Source organism: Hylobates moloch, unplaced genomic scaffold, assembly GCF_009828535.3.
Source record: "Hylobates moloch isolate HMO894 unplaced genomic scaffold, HMol_V3 SCAFFOLD_4, whole genome shotgun sequence".
NCBI classification, from domain to species: Eukaryota; Metazoa; Chordata; class Mammalia; order Primates; family Hylobatidae; genus Hylobates; species Hylobates moloch.
In genome coordinates this window covers 7,615,145-7,629,182 of record NW_026652279.1, presented here as the reverse complement: position 1 = coordinate 7,629,182, position 14,038 = coordinate 7,615,145, and the positions used below count along the sequence as shown (strand labels likewise).

At 41.3% G+C, this 14,038-nt stretch overlaps 1 protein-coding gene and 2 long non-coding RNA genes across 14 annotated transcripts in view; 2 read left to right on the top strand and 1 right to left on the bottom strand.

The window, feature by feature from the left end:
• Positions 1-14,038, top strand: part of MAGI1 (membrane associated guanylate kinase, WW and PDZ domain containing 1) — a 685,843-nt gene that overhangs the window by 130,218 nt on the left and 541,587 nt on the right. The gene's annotated exons all lie outside the window — the stretch shown is intronic.
• LOC116466634 (uncharacterized) overlaps positions 1-14,038 on the top strand; it is an 83,140-nt gene that overhangs the window by 46,020 nt on the left and 23,082 nt on the right. Inside the window, exon 2 of the long non-coding RNA XR_004247614.2 lies at positions 6,474-6,685. This is a non-coding gene — a long non-coding RNA (uncharacterized LOC116466634). The remainder of the gene's footprint in view (positions 1-6,473; positions 6,686-14,038) is intronic.
• LOC116466635 (uncharacterized) overlaps positions 1-14,038 on the bottom strand; it is a 32,298-nt gene that overhangs the window by 15,945 nt on the left and 2,315 nt on the right. The window lies entirely within an intron of this gene.

Sequence of the window (14,038 nt, the reverse complement as noted above, 5' to 3'; positions counted from 1 at the left end):
AAAATGGTGAGATTACAGGCATGAGCCACCATGCCCAGACTACATTAACTCCTTAAAGGTGGGCTATGGAAATAATGTTGATACTAGCTCTTCAGTGATGGTGTCAGTACAGGAAGAGAGAATTTATATACTTGAATACGTTTTAAGGGTAGCTTCATGAGGCACTGTGAGCGAAGACTTTTAGTAATGAGAATACTCTACCTGGTCATAGACACACCTTAACTTGATTCCCATTTGTGCATGGAATTGGCATTATAAAAGGCCATCCCTAGAAAACGGGTTATTTGATCACAACTAGAAGTCATCCTCTATATTTTAGAACCATAAATTTACTACTTTTATTAAAAAATTGATTCGTGTCAGCATAACATGCTGAGAATAAGCAGACTTCTGAGTGTCTGCCCTACTGTGTTGTAGATTGAAATGTAGACTGTGAGTGGTCATTATGGTTAATGACCAAGAGAGTCTTCTAATGATAAGGCATGCTGGAGAGCTGCCCCAGGAGTCCGTTAGAAAGACTGATCTACATTTTCCAGAGGGGAAGTCAGCAACGGAGTCCTAATATCCTTTGCATTGGACAGCTCAGATACTAGTTTTTACATAGCTGATTTTTGCAACCTCGCTTATTTCATAGAGAGAAAAATATAGAAGATGATTTGCAGGAATTAAAAGTTGTTTCATTTGGAAATAATAAGGATTGGCTGGGTGCAGTGGCTCACGCCTCTAATCCCAGCACTTTGGGAGGCCAAGGCAGGTGGATCACGAAGTCAGGAGTTCAAGACCAGCCTGGTCAAGATGATGAAACCCTGTCTCTACTAAAATCACAAAAAATTAGCTGGGTGTGGTAGTGGGTGCCTGTAATCCCAGCAGAAAATCCACTTCTCTGCTGAGGCAGAGAATTGCTTGAACCCGGGAGGTGGAGGTTGCAGTGAGCTGAGATTGCGCCACTGTACTCCAGCCTGGGTGACAGAGTAAGACTCTGTCTCAATTAAAAAAAAAAAAAAAGAAATATTAAGGATTATTGTGGACAGTATTGGCAGAGAGAAGAGTGTTCAACACCAGGAAAAAGAGGTTGGTGTTTTGTTGTTTCGTAGGCATTTTCTGCATATACTACCTTTGAATGTTTCTTATTGTGTGGTGTATGTGAGCTAGCAAAATATTCAATATTTGATGTCTTCTGTTATTTTGAATTCATTTATAAGAACTTTTCCTTCAGGGCATGTTTGTTTATGAGTGGCATTTGGTGTATTTCTTGTGTTATCTTTGATTCTGTCTTTTTTAGTTGTGCTCATATGGTGTTTGCATGCTCCATGAATCATAAGAATTTCAGATACTCATAAGCACTAGAGAGAACGTAAAACAGAGGGATTCGACAGAGAGTGATGGAGCCGGGGTAACACGTGACAGGGTATTCCTAGTTAGCTCTTTGGCAGAGGGGACATTTTGAGTTGAGTCAGGCAAATGGATACTGGGGACAAGAATGTTTCCCAAAAAGCCAGTGACAAACACCAAGACTCTGAGGCAGGAAGAAGCCTGAAAAGACCATGGGATGCTTAAGAAGGTAATTGGGGTGGAGAAGGAATAGCCTCAATCTCACAGGAGGTTAGAGTGAAGTCACCTAGAGGGAGCCATGGCAACTCTGAATGAGAATTCAGGACTGGGCATCTCAAAACACCAGATCCACTGAAGACTTCAACCTGAAAAACGTAAAGTCATTTCCAGAGGACAGTGGATTCCTAGATTTTTAACCAATCTGTGCTTTTGCTTTTAACGTGCCCATTTTACTTCCAAAGTTGCTTATATTTCCATAGCCAAAGCTTGACTGGCTGAGTTGTTGTAAGTTCCAGGGAAGGCTGTTGTGGGGGGATAAGTACTTTGCATGTGGTGACCTTCAAAGGATTTGGCAACAGAGACTTGGGTTTAAGTCTTGGTTTTGTCACTGACAAGCTGTAGGACTTTGAGCAAATAACTCAGCCTTACCAGGTCTCAGCCTGTGAAAAGGATAATAATCTCATCCACCCACTAGGGTTATCTGAAGGATCCATGGGAATAACATATATATTAATAAAATGTTTATTTTCAATAATATGCATCATGCCATATTTGAAACCAAAGGGAGTTAAGCAGTCATATTTTTAGCAATTTGAAAAATCTGATTAAGGGCTCTTCTTAGGCAGTAGAGTAGAATTCATGTTAAGTTTGTCATGGAGCCATTTCTTTTTACAAATCCTTAGTCTTCACCAAGTGGACTGTTTTTTTTGTAAACAAGAGGCAAGATTTTTCTCACTGAATTTGTGGATCAATGCTAGAGACAAAAGGGAAATCTCATTTCTCTACCACTGTTCAGGTCCAGAAGTACATTGTCAAGTTCTTTCTCTTTTTTTTTGCCGAAACTTACTAGGACAGCTGTAGATTTTTTTTTTTTTTTTTTTTAAGACAGAGTCTTGTTCTGTTGCCCAGGCTATAGTGCAATGGGGTGATCTTGGCTCACTGCAACCTCCGCCTCCTGGGTTCAAGCAATTCTCTTACGTCAGCCTCCCTAGCAGCTGGGATTATAGGCGCCCACCACCATGCCCACCTAATTTGTGTATTTTTAGTAGAGATGGGATTTCACCATGTTGGTCAGGCTGATCTCTAACTCCTGACCTCAAATGATCCGCCCGCCTCAGCCTCCCAAAGTGCTGGGATTCCAGGCATGAGCCACCACACCAGCTAAGATGGCTGTAGATTTTGACTTTCCCTTGAGAATTTAATGAAAACATTGAGTTTTGTGGATACTTTTGTGGGGGGCAGGAATGGGCCTGGAAGAAAGGGGGGTGGTGATCCCCCTTGGGAAAAGAAGCCCACCCATTGCATCTTCCCCTTGCAGTGGTTCAGCCCTGTATTAAACTGACCAGTGGACATGCTGCCCTTCAGACTGGGCTCAAATTCCTTCCCTGCTCCCATCTGCCTGCCTCATCCTAACCTCTCTTTAAGCACTCAGCCCTGGTACTTCCTTCTTCATGGAGCTTTTACTTACCATTCCAACCCACATTGATGTCTCCCATCCTTGAATTCACTTCAGACCATCAGTCTCCCTTTCCTAGTTTAGTCCTATTTTGAGTAATATATTCTTTTTATTATTAGATGCTACCATTTTCAAGATGTGCCTTCATGGTAACAGTATATTTTCAGGGAGAAGAATGACACGCTTCTGCATTATTAGCTAATGGAAAACACATGCTCAAATATAGTGATGTTAAAGAAACGAAGTGAGCAAAAGCAAGGTTATGTTTTTAATAAGAGAATGCCTTAATTGTGCACAAACCATCCCAGAAACTCTATTATTTCAGTATTTTAAAAACACTCGGAGAACTCTTTCTTATATCCGGAAAGCACCACAAAAATATGTCAGATGACAAGTCTGTTCTGATCTGTGTGGTGCATTCCTGTCTAGATATGTAGTCATTTACTACTGTGTAGTATAATTTGAGTAGTGTGCAGTCCTCAACTAAGTTGTTAGACTACATTTTGTCCTTTTTCTGTAACTTTTGAGTAGTGTTACTCTAAATTTGCTCTGTAGACCTCAGCTGAGGTGCAAAGTCTGTTTTTGTTAATCTGTGCACAATGGTATAAATATAGAAATTGAGACTTAGAATTTAGAAGTGTAATAGTAATTGGCTGAGTCTGTAATCCTAGCTGCTTGGGAGGCTGAGGTGGGAGGATCATTTGAGCCCAGGAATTCAAGACTGACGTGGGCGACAGAGTGAGACCCTGTCTCTAAAAAAAGAAGAAGAAAAAGAATTTTTTTTTTTTTTTTTTTTTTTTTTAGGGCAAGGTCTCACTCTGTCACCCAGGGCGTGTGCACCACCATGCCCAGCTAATTAGAAAAAAAAAATATTTCATAGAGATGAGGTCTCACTAGGTTGCCCAGGCCAAGAAAAAGAACTGTAATTGCACAGGACAGTTGTCTATCTGTTGAATTTAATAATTAAAAGTTGGGTCTTGTATTTTGTAGGGTGTGCTTGTGTGTTTTTTGGTCATTAATTTTTATTGTCTTTTGATACTTTGGGAAATAAGAAACAGCTGGTCGTTTCTCACAACTAGTTTGAGAAGCAGTGCTCTAAACAGTAGTTCTCAAACCAAGCTGAATATCATATCATTTAAATCACATAAACCGGATTTAATATCAGTTAAATCAGAATCTTGGGGATATAGCATAGGCATCAGTATTAGTGTAACTCTTATTTTTGGTATAATTTTTAAGCTCCCCTGTGTATTGTAATGTGGGGTTCTGGTTAAGATCCCCTATATGGAGTACCTAATTTTGTTGAATCTATATTGATTTCCATTGCAGAGAAAGTTCCAGGATGAGGCGTTTTCCTGTCCCGTTACATGCTTAAGCTTTGTCTCCAAATGCTGTCCAAAGAGGAGATGGGCAGCCTCAAGAGGCAGTCACCACCTTATGTGCTCGGTCACCCTCCCCATGTGGCAGGTGCTGCATCCACATGATGACCAGCATATGGCCCTGCCCTCCTGGAGCTTCCAGTCTAGTGAGGAGAGGGAGGCAGGCTGTAAACAATTAAACTCTTCACTATTTTGTCAATGACGCTTGTGAATTGAATGGTGGGTAGGTGATCTGTCTTAGCCAGGGTGGTCTAAGACCTGGAGAATGAGAAAGCCAGAGATAGGATTGATGGAGAAAGGGCATTCTGGGCTGAGGGATGGTGGAAGCAACATCCTAGAAGTGGGCAGAGCTTGGAGTGTTGGATGAGAGTAGGTCTGGGGGAGAGCGGTGGGAGCTGGGTTGGGAAGGGCAGCAGAGGCCGGGCCGCAGGGCCCTGAAGGCCGTGGTCAGGAGTTTGGATTTTGTCCTAAGGGCAGTGGCCATTCACTGGAGGGGTTTTAGCAGGAACCGAGTTTCCTGTCACCCAGTTTGATATATCAGAGGGTGCATGTCTCTTTGGAGATGTGGTAGGTGAGAAGGGGCCTGAGATTGTGTGACCTTACCACCCTTCTCATCCTCAGAGTCAAGCACGCAAAACAGCAACTGACATAGGGTTGGGCAGTTCAGGCCATTCTTGCCCTCATGGGCTCTCCTTGCTGCATATTTTGTGAAATATCAGCCCTCAGGGTAGTGGTGTCTCTTTACTGTCTGGAATTAGTTGGAAAGAATTGAATCAAAAAGTTATGGCACAATCTTCACAGCTTCCTCAAAGATTCAGTAGTCTGTGCTCCTTTCTAATTTGCTAGATTTTCATGGTTTTGAGGAATTTAGAATTATTTTCTTCCTTCCTTCTTTTCTTTTCTTTTCTTTTCTTTCTTTTTTGAGAAAGAGTCTTGCTCTATCACCCAGGCTGGAATGCAGTGGCGCTATCTCGGCTCACGCAACCTCCACCTCCTGGGTTCCAGCAATTTTCCTGCCTCAGCCTCCCAAGAAGCTGGGACTACAGGTGTGCACCACCACACCTGGCTAATTTTTGTATTTTTAGTAGAGACAGGGTTTCACCATGTTGGCCACTGGTTTCGACCTGCAGACCTCAGGTGATCCTCCCACCTTGGCCTGCCAAAGTGCTAGGATTACAGGTGTGAGCCACTGCACCTGGCCTAGAATTATTTTCTCTGCCTGATTTTAGGCAAATTGAAATAAACACTTAAAAACAAAACCTTTCAGAAAGTACCTTCTTTTCCGTCTTAGGGAAACTGATCTCTGGAGAAGGTGTGTGTATGTGCAGGCATGCGTGTTATGTGTGTATGTGTGTGTTGCATTACATTTGATAAGAACATTTCATGAGTGCTCTTTGCGTGCCAGGAATTTCATTCTTATGCTGCCCTAGGAAGTAGGCATTGCTGTTATCCTGGTTTTGTAAATGAGGAAACTGAACTCTAGAGAGAAGTTACTTGCCCACAGTCACACCTGAGTTAGAAACGGCAAACGGGATACATACCCAGGACTCCTAGTCCAAGCTTCCACTTACCACTCTTGTACTATATTAAGACTTCAAGCTGTGGTGGCTTATGCCTGTAATCCCACCACTTTGGGAGGCCAAGGTAGGAGGGTCGTTTGAGCCCAGAAGTTCAAAACCAGCCTGGGCACCATAGCGACCCTGTCTCTACAAAAAATAAACAACATTGGCTGGGAGTGTTGGTGTGTGCCAGTAGTTCTAGTCCCAGCTGCTTGGGAGGCTGAGGTGGGGGGATTGCTTTAGCCTGTGAGGTTGAGGCTGCAGTGAGCTGAGATTGCGCCACTGCACTCTAGCTTGGGTGACAGAGTGATACCTGTCCCCACCACTCCCCCCAGAAAAGACTTTGAGCTGAGAACCCCTGCTGATTTTTACTGGATTGACCTTGGTGGTCTCATTCTAGCCATTTAGTGACAACTATGACCCTTTCATTCTCTTCCTTTTGATCCTTAATTTCGGATTTTGTTACAGGTCCTTAAGGCAATTTTCATTTTCTCTCTGCTTTCCTGAGGTTAATGGTAATGTTGGCAGGGTGATGCTGCTGATCTGGTCTGATTCCCAAGCTGGAGGTAATGGCGTGTGTCCTGCCCTAGTGCTGCTCCCTGATGGGGAGCATGCTCAGTTTCCTGCATTCAGGTGCGAGCAGAGACTTGGCAGGATCCGCCCCGTTCAGAGTTGTAGGAAGAGCCCTGGATGCCTGTCCCAAATTGGAATAAGTGGGAGGGAGCCACAGGCTGGTACAGGTAAGAGAGCTCGAGCTTTGTCTTTTCACATCTAAAACTTAGCCCTTCTGCTGTGATTCTTAGGAGGGCCAGGGGTGCTTCCTGCAGGAATGAATGACTCTTAGGAGCTTACTTTTGCATACGCAAGGGGCTGGGCTGTTGCTGCCTTCTCAAGTTCTCAAGTCATTGTCTACGGGGTACTATCTTGCTGAACTGCTGAGAATTTTACTGTTAAGGAGCCATCTTGGCTGAGTTTGTTTTCATTCTACTATTTGAGGTTGGGCTTGCATTCAGACTGGGAGCAGTCTGTGGCTTCTCTCCTTTTCAGATACTTTGGAGGTGGGAGCAGTGTTCAGGAATCTGATTCTCTAGGCAGACACAATTGCGATACGAGAGTTTTCTCTCTCCTACAGCTTTGCTTGTTTGTCTCCCTCGTATTTGTAAAGCAGTAAAATACCAACCCGTAAGGTTATTGTTTAGTAAACAGAAGCAAATCCAGACATTTATTCCCTACTATTGCTATATTTAGAAATGATCATTAATCCATATCAGAGAACTCTCACAAAGATGTGTTATTTTTGCGTTCTTTAGCTTTTAATAAATATCATGGAGAAACATTAAGAAGTATGTTATCCTTTTGAGGAGACCAGTCTTGGTAGTTCTTTTTGTGTAGTGAAAATGATGTATTAAAAACAATATTGAATTTTAAAACCTGGTAAGTATTTTCTGCAGCAGAATAAGGATGTACTAGTAAAAGTGCTAATTATTGCAACCCTGTGGGATAGCAGGCATTTGTGAGTTTTTAGGCATCCTGGGATGTATACATGCAAAATTGTGGAGGGTGCTGAGGAAGTGAGAACAGTAGAATTAGTCTGTACAAAATTTGTCTTTTTCGCAGAATCTGGGGATTGGACCAGGGCCCCGATATAACTTGAACAGAAGTTATTTGTGTATGTAGATAAATGATTTTCACCTTTCTGAAGCTTAACAGAAATATTTTCAATAGGGAAAGAACCTTGCCGTTGCAGTTCTTTATTTTCCACAGCGATAGCAAGCTGCAAGTGAGAGAATGTTTTTAATTGAAATCACATAACTTCATCTCAGCCAACTTCCAATTGCTTACCCTGTGCAGCGTTTTGCCAGAGTTTCAAACAAGACTGTACAAGAAAGGAAAAGAATGTGGTATTCACAGATACTAAAACATTGTAAAAACAACGCTGATATCTCCAGCCAATTTCGTCAGCACGTGACTCTCACCCTTCCAACGAGGATGAACAGAAATGTCATCCATACACTTTCTCTGAGCTCCCAGTCTCTGGTCTGGGCCTGCATGGTGGATTCCTCATCGTTTCAAGGACCACCGTGGGCTATTTTGCCCTTCGTTTTGTGTGGCGTCATCTTTTATTTTTTCCTTGTCTCTCGATTGTTTTGGTTAGAGAGGGATAGTCTTTATTTTGGGCTCTTCGTTGCAAGTATTATAAATGCTCTTGAGCAAAAATAAAAAGAGGATGTTTACTGTAAGGGTATCTGAAGCATACCCAAGGTAAGGGTTATCCAGTGTAGGCCAGTTTTGGAAACACCCCGCGACTAAGACTTTGAACCTTACCAGGTTTTTCTGTAAGTATTTGTCATTTCCTGCCAAATGCGCTCTTGCCTCATTCTTCTATTCTCTCAGAATAGATTGATGTGCTCCCCAGAGCCTGGCTGTCCACTCTCCTAGCATATATTTCTTCCTCTCAAGGGTTCATCCAGACTGAAGCTGGAATCTCTTAGTCCTGATTGTAAATTCCAGGGAGAAGTTTTCTCATTGGTTCATCATAGGTCAGCTGTCTGCACCTGTGGCCAGCGTAATGGAGTTCTGTGCAAAAATGATGGCTGAAAGTATGTCTTTTGTAACCTATAGGGGTAAGAAAATGGCTACAATACTGGGGAGACAGGGTATTCATCTGGTAACCCGGTGATGTTCACCACAGTTGCCTTTTTGTGTTTCTTTGTGGGGCCTCTTACTAACTCCTTCTTCACGCCAATTTCAAGTTCATCAAAACCTAGTCAAACAGTGGTGAGTATTTATATGCATGGTGTTGGACAGACAGATATGGCTAAGTAATTCTGTACTACTATGTTATGATTCAGTGAACATTTACTGAGTGCCTAGCGTATACTAAGCCCCTTTTCAAGTCTAACCCTAGGCAAATAATACATGACTCTTTTAATTTTTGCTCACACCTTTATCACCTCTTCCCAATTATAACACTGTGTTTTCTGTCTACTTCTTACACATCATGTTCATTGTAGTGAGTGAGAAGTTATCTTGAAGGTTGGTTAGTGATGTTGTGACTTTTACTTTTTGTGTCCTGGGTGATGGATGGGATTTTTAAGAGTTAACGAGTCCAAGGATGCCTGACGTAGGAAAGACACGATGTTGCGTGTGTCCTTGCAATAAAGTCCAAAGCATGACGATGGGTGTATACTGCCGATCTCTTGTCCCAAGACAAATCCAGTAGCATAGAAAGCTCATTTTTTGGGGGGTCCAGGTAATTGTAATCATGGGACACATGATAATGTAAAAGATAATCTGAAATTCTTTTGGAACTTTGATTACTCCCTTTGATCTAAGTATGTAAGTGATTAACTGCAAGATATGTGAAAAATGTTCCTTTCCCCTCATCTTTGGAAGCAAGATCTGTATTTCTGTGGGTGCAATGCCGTTTTAGCACTCTCACTTTAGAGTTGACCAAGACTTCTATGATATCTGAAAAATTAGTGTATCAGGAAGGATGTATTTTAATTTGTGTTCCTTAATCCAGTTTTAACTTTATCCCCCTTTGAAAGTCTCATTCAGAATGTAAGCAAGTTAGCAGAAGTATATATGAAACTGTATTAGATATATCTTTGGGGCTCCATATGTGTGGAGAATTAACATTGACACCAAGGCCCTTGCTGTGAATTCATTTTTCCAGCATAAAACATGAGAAAGAACATAATTGTTCTTTCTGTTTCCAGCTCTCTTAATTTTATTCCCCTGGTATTGTTGTCTGTAGGGATTTTTATCCCAGTTACGTCACAAAAGAATGGTAGTGTTTTGCCATGGTGACATTTCCATTATCTGTCAGCACCTCTGAAATGATCTCAGTTTTTTCTGAGGTTGACATTCCTCCCCTGCCTTCCTGTGATCTGTTTTCATTTCTTGATAAGTCTGATTTCTTCAGCGGAATGATCATAATGGGACATGTTATTAGTAAGAACTGTAGAGAGAAAATGGACCTGAGTAGTTATGAACTTCCTTCGTCTGATGACTCTTTTCCTGGAGCTGAATCCTCACATTTTACTTTTTACACTGTGAATGTTTTTTCTGTTTTGAAAGGCATCCATTTAGAATATATTACTTAAAACATCTTTTAGGCCGGGCATGGTGGCTCACACCTGTAATAACAGCACTTTGGGAGACTGAGATAGAAGGGTTGCTTGAGCCCAGGAGTTCCAGACCAGCCTGGGCAGCATGGCAAAACCCGTCTCTACAAAAAAATTAGCTGAGTATGGTGGTGGTGTGTGCCTGTAGTCCCAGCTGCCCAGGAGGCTGAGGTGGGAGGATCACCCGAGCCTGGGAAGTTGAGGCTTCAGTGAGCCAAGATTGTGCAACTGCACTTCAGCCTGGGCTGCAGAGTGAGACCCAAGTCTCAAAAAAAATTTTTTTAAAATTTTCTTTCATTATTTAAAAGTATATTTACTTAAATTGGCAAATAGTAATTGTACATATTCATGGGGTACATAATGATATTTTGAAAACATATAATGTATAGTGATCAGATCAGGGTAATTAGCATATCTGTCTTCTCAAACATTTATCATTTCTTTATGTTGGGAATGTTCAATATTTTCCTCTAGCTATTTGAAACTATACAATATATTATTATTAACTATTACTTTGCCTTTGGTTACTGTTGTTTTCATTTGTTTTTCTATGTCAGTATATTTTGAAGGACTTTGTATACTAAGTGTTTCAAAATAATAGGAACTTTTGTGAAATGAGACATAGCAAATGAAGGAGCCATGAACTTACTCCTATTTTCTATACCTGTCAACAATTTGAATTTCAGGGTTTTTTGTTTTGTTTTGTTGTTTTTGTTTATGTGTGTATATAATTTTTTTTTACACATACATATGTACGCATACAAATGAACAAGCCTGTGTGCATTTAATTTTTACAAGTAAATGCCTACTTTTTATGATGCCACACTAAACTCTTCCATATTACTGCCTTTCCCTAGGGTTTTGTAAAATAGTACTTTATCTCCAAGCTACTACCCAGCCGCCTTTTATTTAAAGTGTTCAGTGGACCATTATTTGGGATGAATAAAAATTCGATGTTATGCCACAGAAAGGTAGGATTTTGGGGGAGAAACAAATACAGGAAACAGGTGGAAATAGATACATTGAGAAGAATCCTTTTGAGCAGGGATTTTTGTAGAAAACATTAAACCAAATTGTATATCAAACTCTCTAGCCGGTGGTCAGTCTAATCACAAGCATTCTTAAGTGTCCTACAGAGAGAAAAAGCTGTTTATGGCTATATCTTGAGTTGAATATTTGGATTTGGACTGCAAGTTAATTTTAGGGAGAAAACATCTGTCTTTTCTGAAAACAGTATGCCTTTAAAAGTGATCCCTGTGGTAGAATGTTGTTGAAATGTTTAAATACTTTCCATTAAGTTTTTTTTTTCCCTTTCCTTTCTTTCTTTCTTTCTTTTTTTTTTTTTTTTCGGACTGGATTTTACTCTCTTGCTCAGGCTGGAGTGTGGTGGTGCTATCATAGCTCACTTCGGCCTCTACCTCCTGGGCTTAAGTGATCCTCCCACTTCAGCCTCCCTAGTAGCTGGGACTGCAGGGGTGCACCACCCTGCCTGGCTGATTTTTTAAAAAAATTTTTGTGGACACAGGTTCTTTGTTTTTTTTTTTTTTTTAATTATACTTTAAGTCCTAGGGTACATGTGCACAACGTGCAGGTTTGTTACATAGGTATACATGTGCCATGTTGGTTCGCTGCACCCAGTAACTCGTCATTTACATTAGGTATTTCTCCTAATGCTATTCCGCCCCTGCCCCCCACCCCACAACAGGCCTCAGGGTGTGATGTTCCCCGCCCTGTGTCCAAGTGTTCTCATTGTTCAATTCCCACCTATGAGTGAGAACATGTGGTGTTTGGTTTTCTAGGAGACAGTTTCTTGCTGTGTTTCCTCAGCTGGTCTGGAACTCCTGGGCTTAAGCTATCCTCCTGCCTCGGCCCCTCAAAGTGTTGGGATTAAAATCCATTAATTTTCTAATGCAAAAGAGTGGTACATGTTTATTGCAGAACTATTAGGAAGAGCTAACCCAAAAACTCACCTGTTTTTCCACCCATCAAATATAACCAGTTTTATTCTTTAGCGATGTACTAAATATAGTACAAATAAAAAAAAGTATAAGAACTATTTACATAGCATTTATATTGTATTAGGTATTATAAGTAATCTAGAGATGATTTAAATTATACAGGAGGATGTGCATAGGTTTTTTGCAAGTACTGTGCCATTTTATATCAGAGATGGGAGCATCTGTGGATTTTTGGTATCCAAGGGGATCCTGGGAACCAATTTGTCTCGGATATGGAGGGGCAATTGTATTATTCTAGGTGTATTGTGTGTAGGTATATAAAATCAAAATTTATATTGAACAGTATACATTTTGTTACTTGAATATTCACTTCCTGTGAAATCATGAACATGTTGCCATGTCAGAGAAAAGCCTCACCTGCTTTTACACTATCATTTTAAAGTTTTACTTAGTATTTCATTGTATGAATGTATACTGTCCATATTATTGTTGGGTATTTAGGTTGTTTCCGGTTTGTTTGTTTGTTTGAGACAGGGTCTCTGATGCCCTGCCTGAAGTGCAGTGGCACAATCATAGTTCACTGTAACTTCAAACTTGCGGGCTCCAGTGATCCTCCTGCCCCAGCCTCCTGCATAGCTGGGACTACAATTGTGAACCACTGTGCCCAGCCAATTTTTCATGTTTTAAACAACTCTATGTTGAACGTCCTTGTAGCTAAATCTTTGTCTACATGATTTGTAGTTTTCTTGGACAAGCTCCCCAGATGTGAAATTGCTGAGTCCAAGGTTTTGATAATTTCAAATCTTTTTTTCTTCTTCCTAAACCACATGTAACCAAGTTGTCCTCGATTGATAACCTTCCTGTCAGCCATGGGCGTGGTTGTACTTTTTTTTTTTTGTCGTGATTACCGCTGTTAGTGATAATAATAAAAATACTTATTATATTTAGTACCCTGGTGGGTTTCAGTTTTGACTGGGACTTCAGTTTTCTTCCTTGTCTGAGTCCTGTTACTTATGCCTGAGTTTAAAGTGAGTAGGAACATTGGCCTTTTGTCGATTGCCTATAGGGAGAAAAATACCGCAGTGGGTAGAGATTTTGGTCTGGCTGGGGGCTTCCCCGTGTCAGCCAGGCTGTTAGGTACTATTGAGCTGGTCCTTGCTGCATCGCTTCTTGAGGTGTACAGAGATGCAATGGTAGTGGGTCAGCCGGTATTCCTCTCCAAGCTGGGGGCGGGGGCGCTGAGCGAGTGTTTCCAACAAAGAACAACCTGGGTATCCATCTGCTTCTAGGCAGCTAAGGAATGCTGAATAATTAATAGCTTTCCAGGGAAATATTACTTGCTATAGTTGAATATTCTTTTTTTTTTTTTTTTTTTGGCGCGATCTCGGCTCACTGCAAGCTCCGCCTCCCGGGTTCACGCCATTCTCCTGCCTCAGCCTCTCCAAGTAGCTGGGACCACAGGCGCCCGCCACCACGCCCGGCTAATTTTTTTTTTTGTATTTTTAGTAGAGACGGGGTTTCACCGTGGTCTCGATCTCCTGACCTCGTGATCCGCCCGCCTCGGCCTCCCAAAGTGCTGGGATTACAAGCGTGAGCCACCGCGCCCGGCCTGTAGTTGAATATTCTTTTGGATTTAATGCCAGCTATAGTTTGATGATTGAAAAGTCCCTTCGAGGAAAAAGTGTTTAGAAGCAAATGTATTGATGTAGTGATAAATACTGCTTTTCACTGTTAAAATGGAGGGTAACTGACGTTAAGTTTGGATGGGGCTTCACCATCTCAATGACTTTGATTTTAGCCATTACTATGCACTTGGCACATGAAACTATAATGAATTTAGGTTAAGTTATTCCCTTTGATACAGAAAGCTGCCAGATAGATAGATGGTCGTTAATCATATAAAGATTCTTTGTAGGGATTTGTAAAGAAAAAATTATTGTTTGAAGACAAAGGTAGTATCTACCATGCCTTGCCTTCTCGAATGAATTGTAGTACTTTTGAGAAT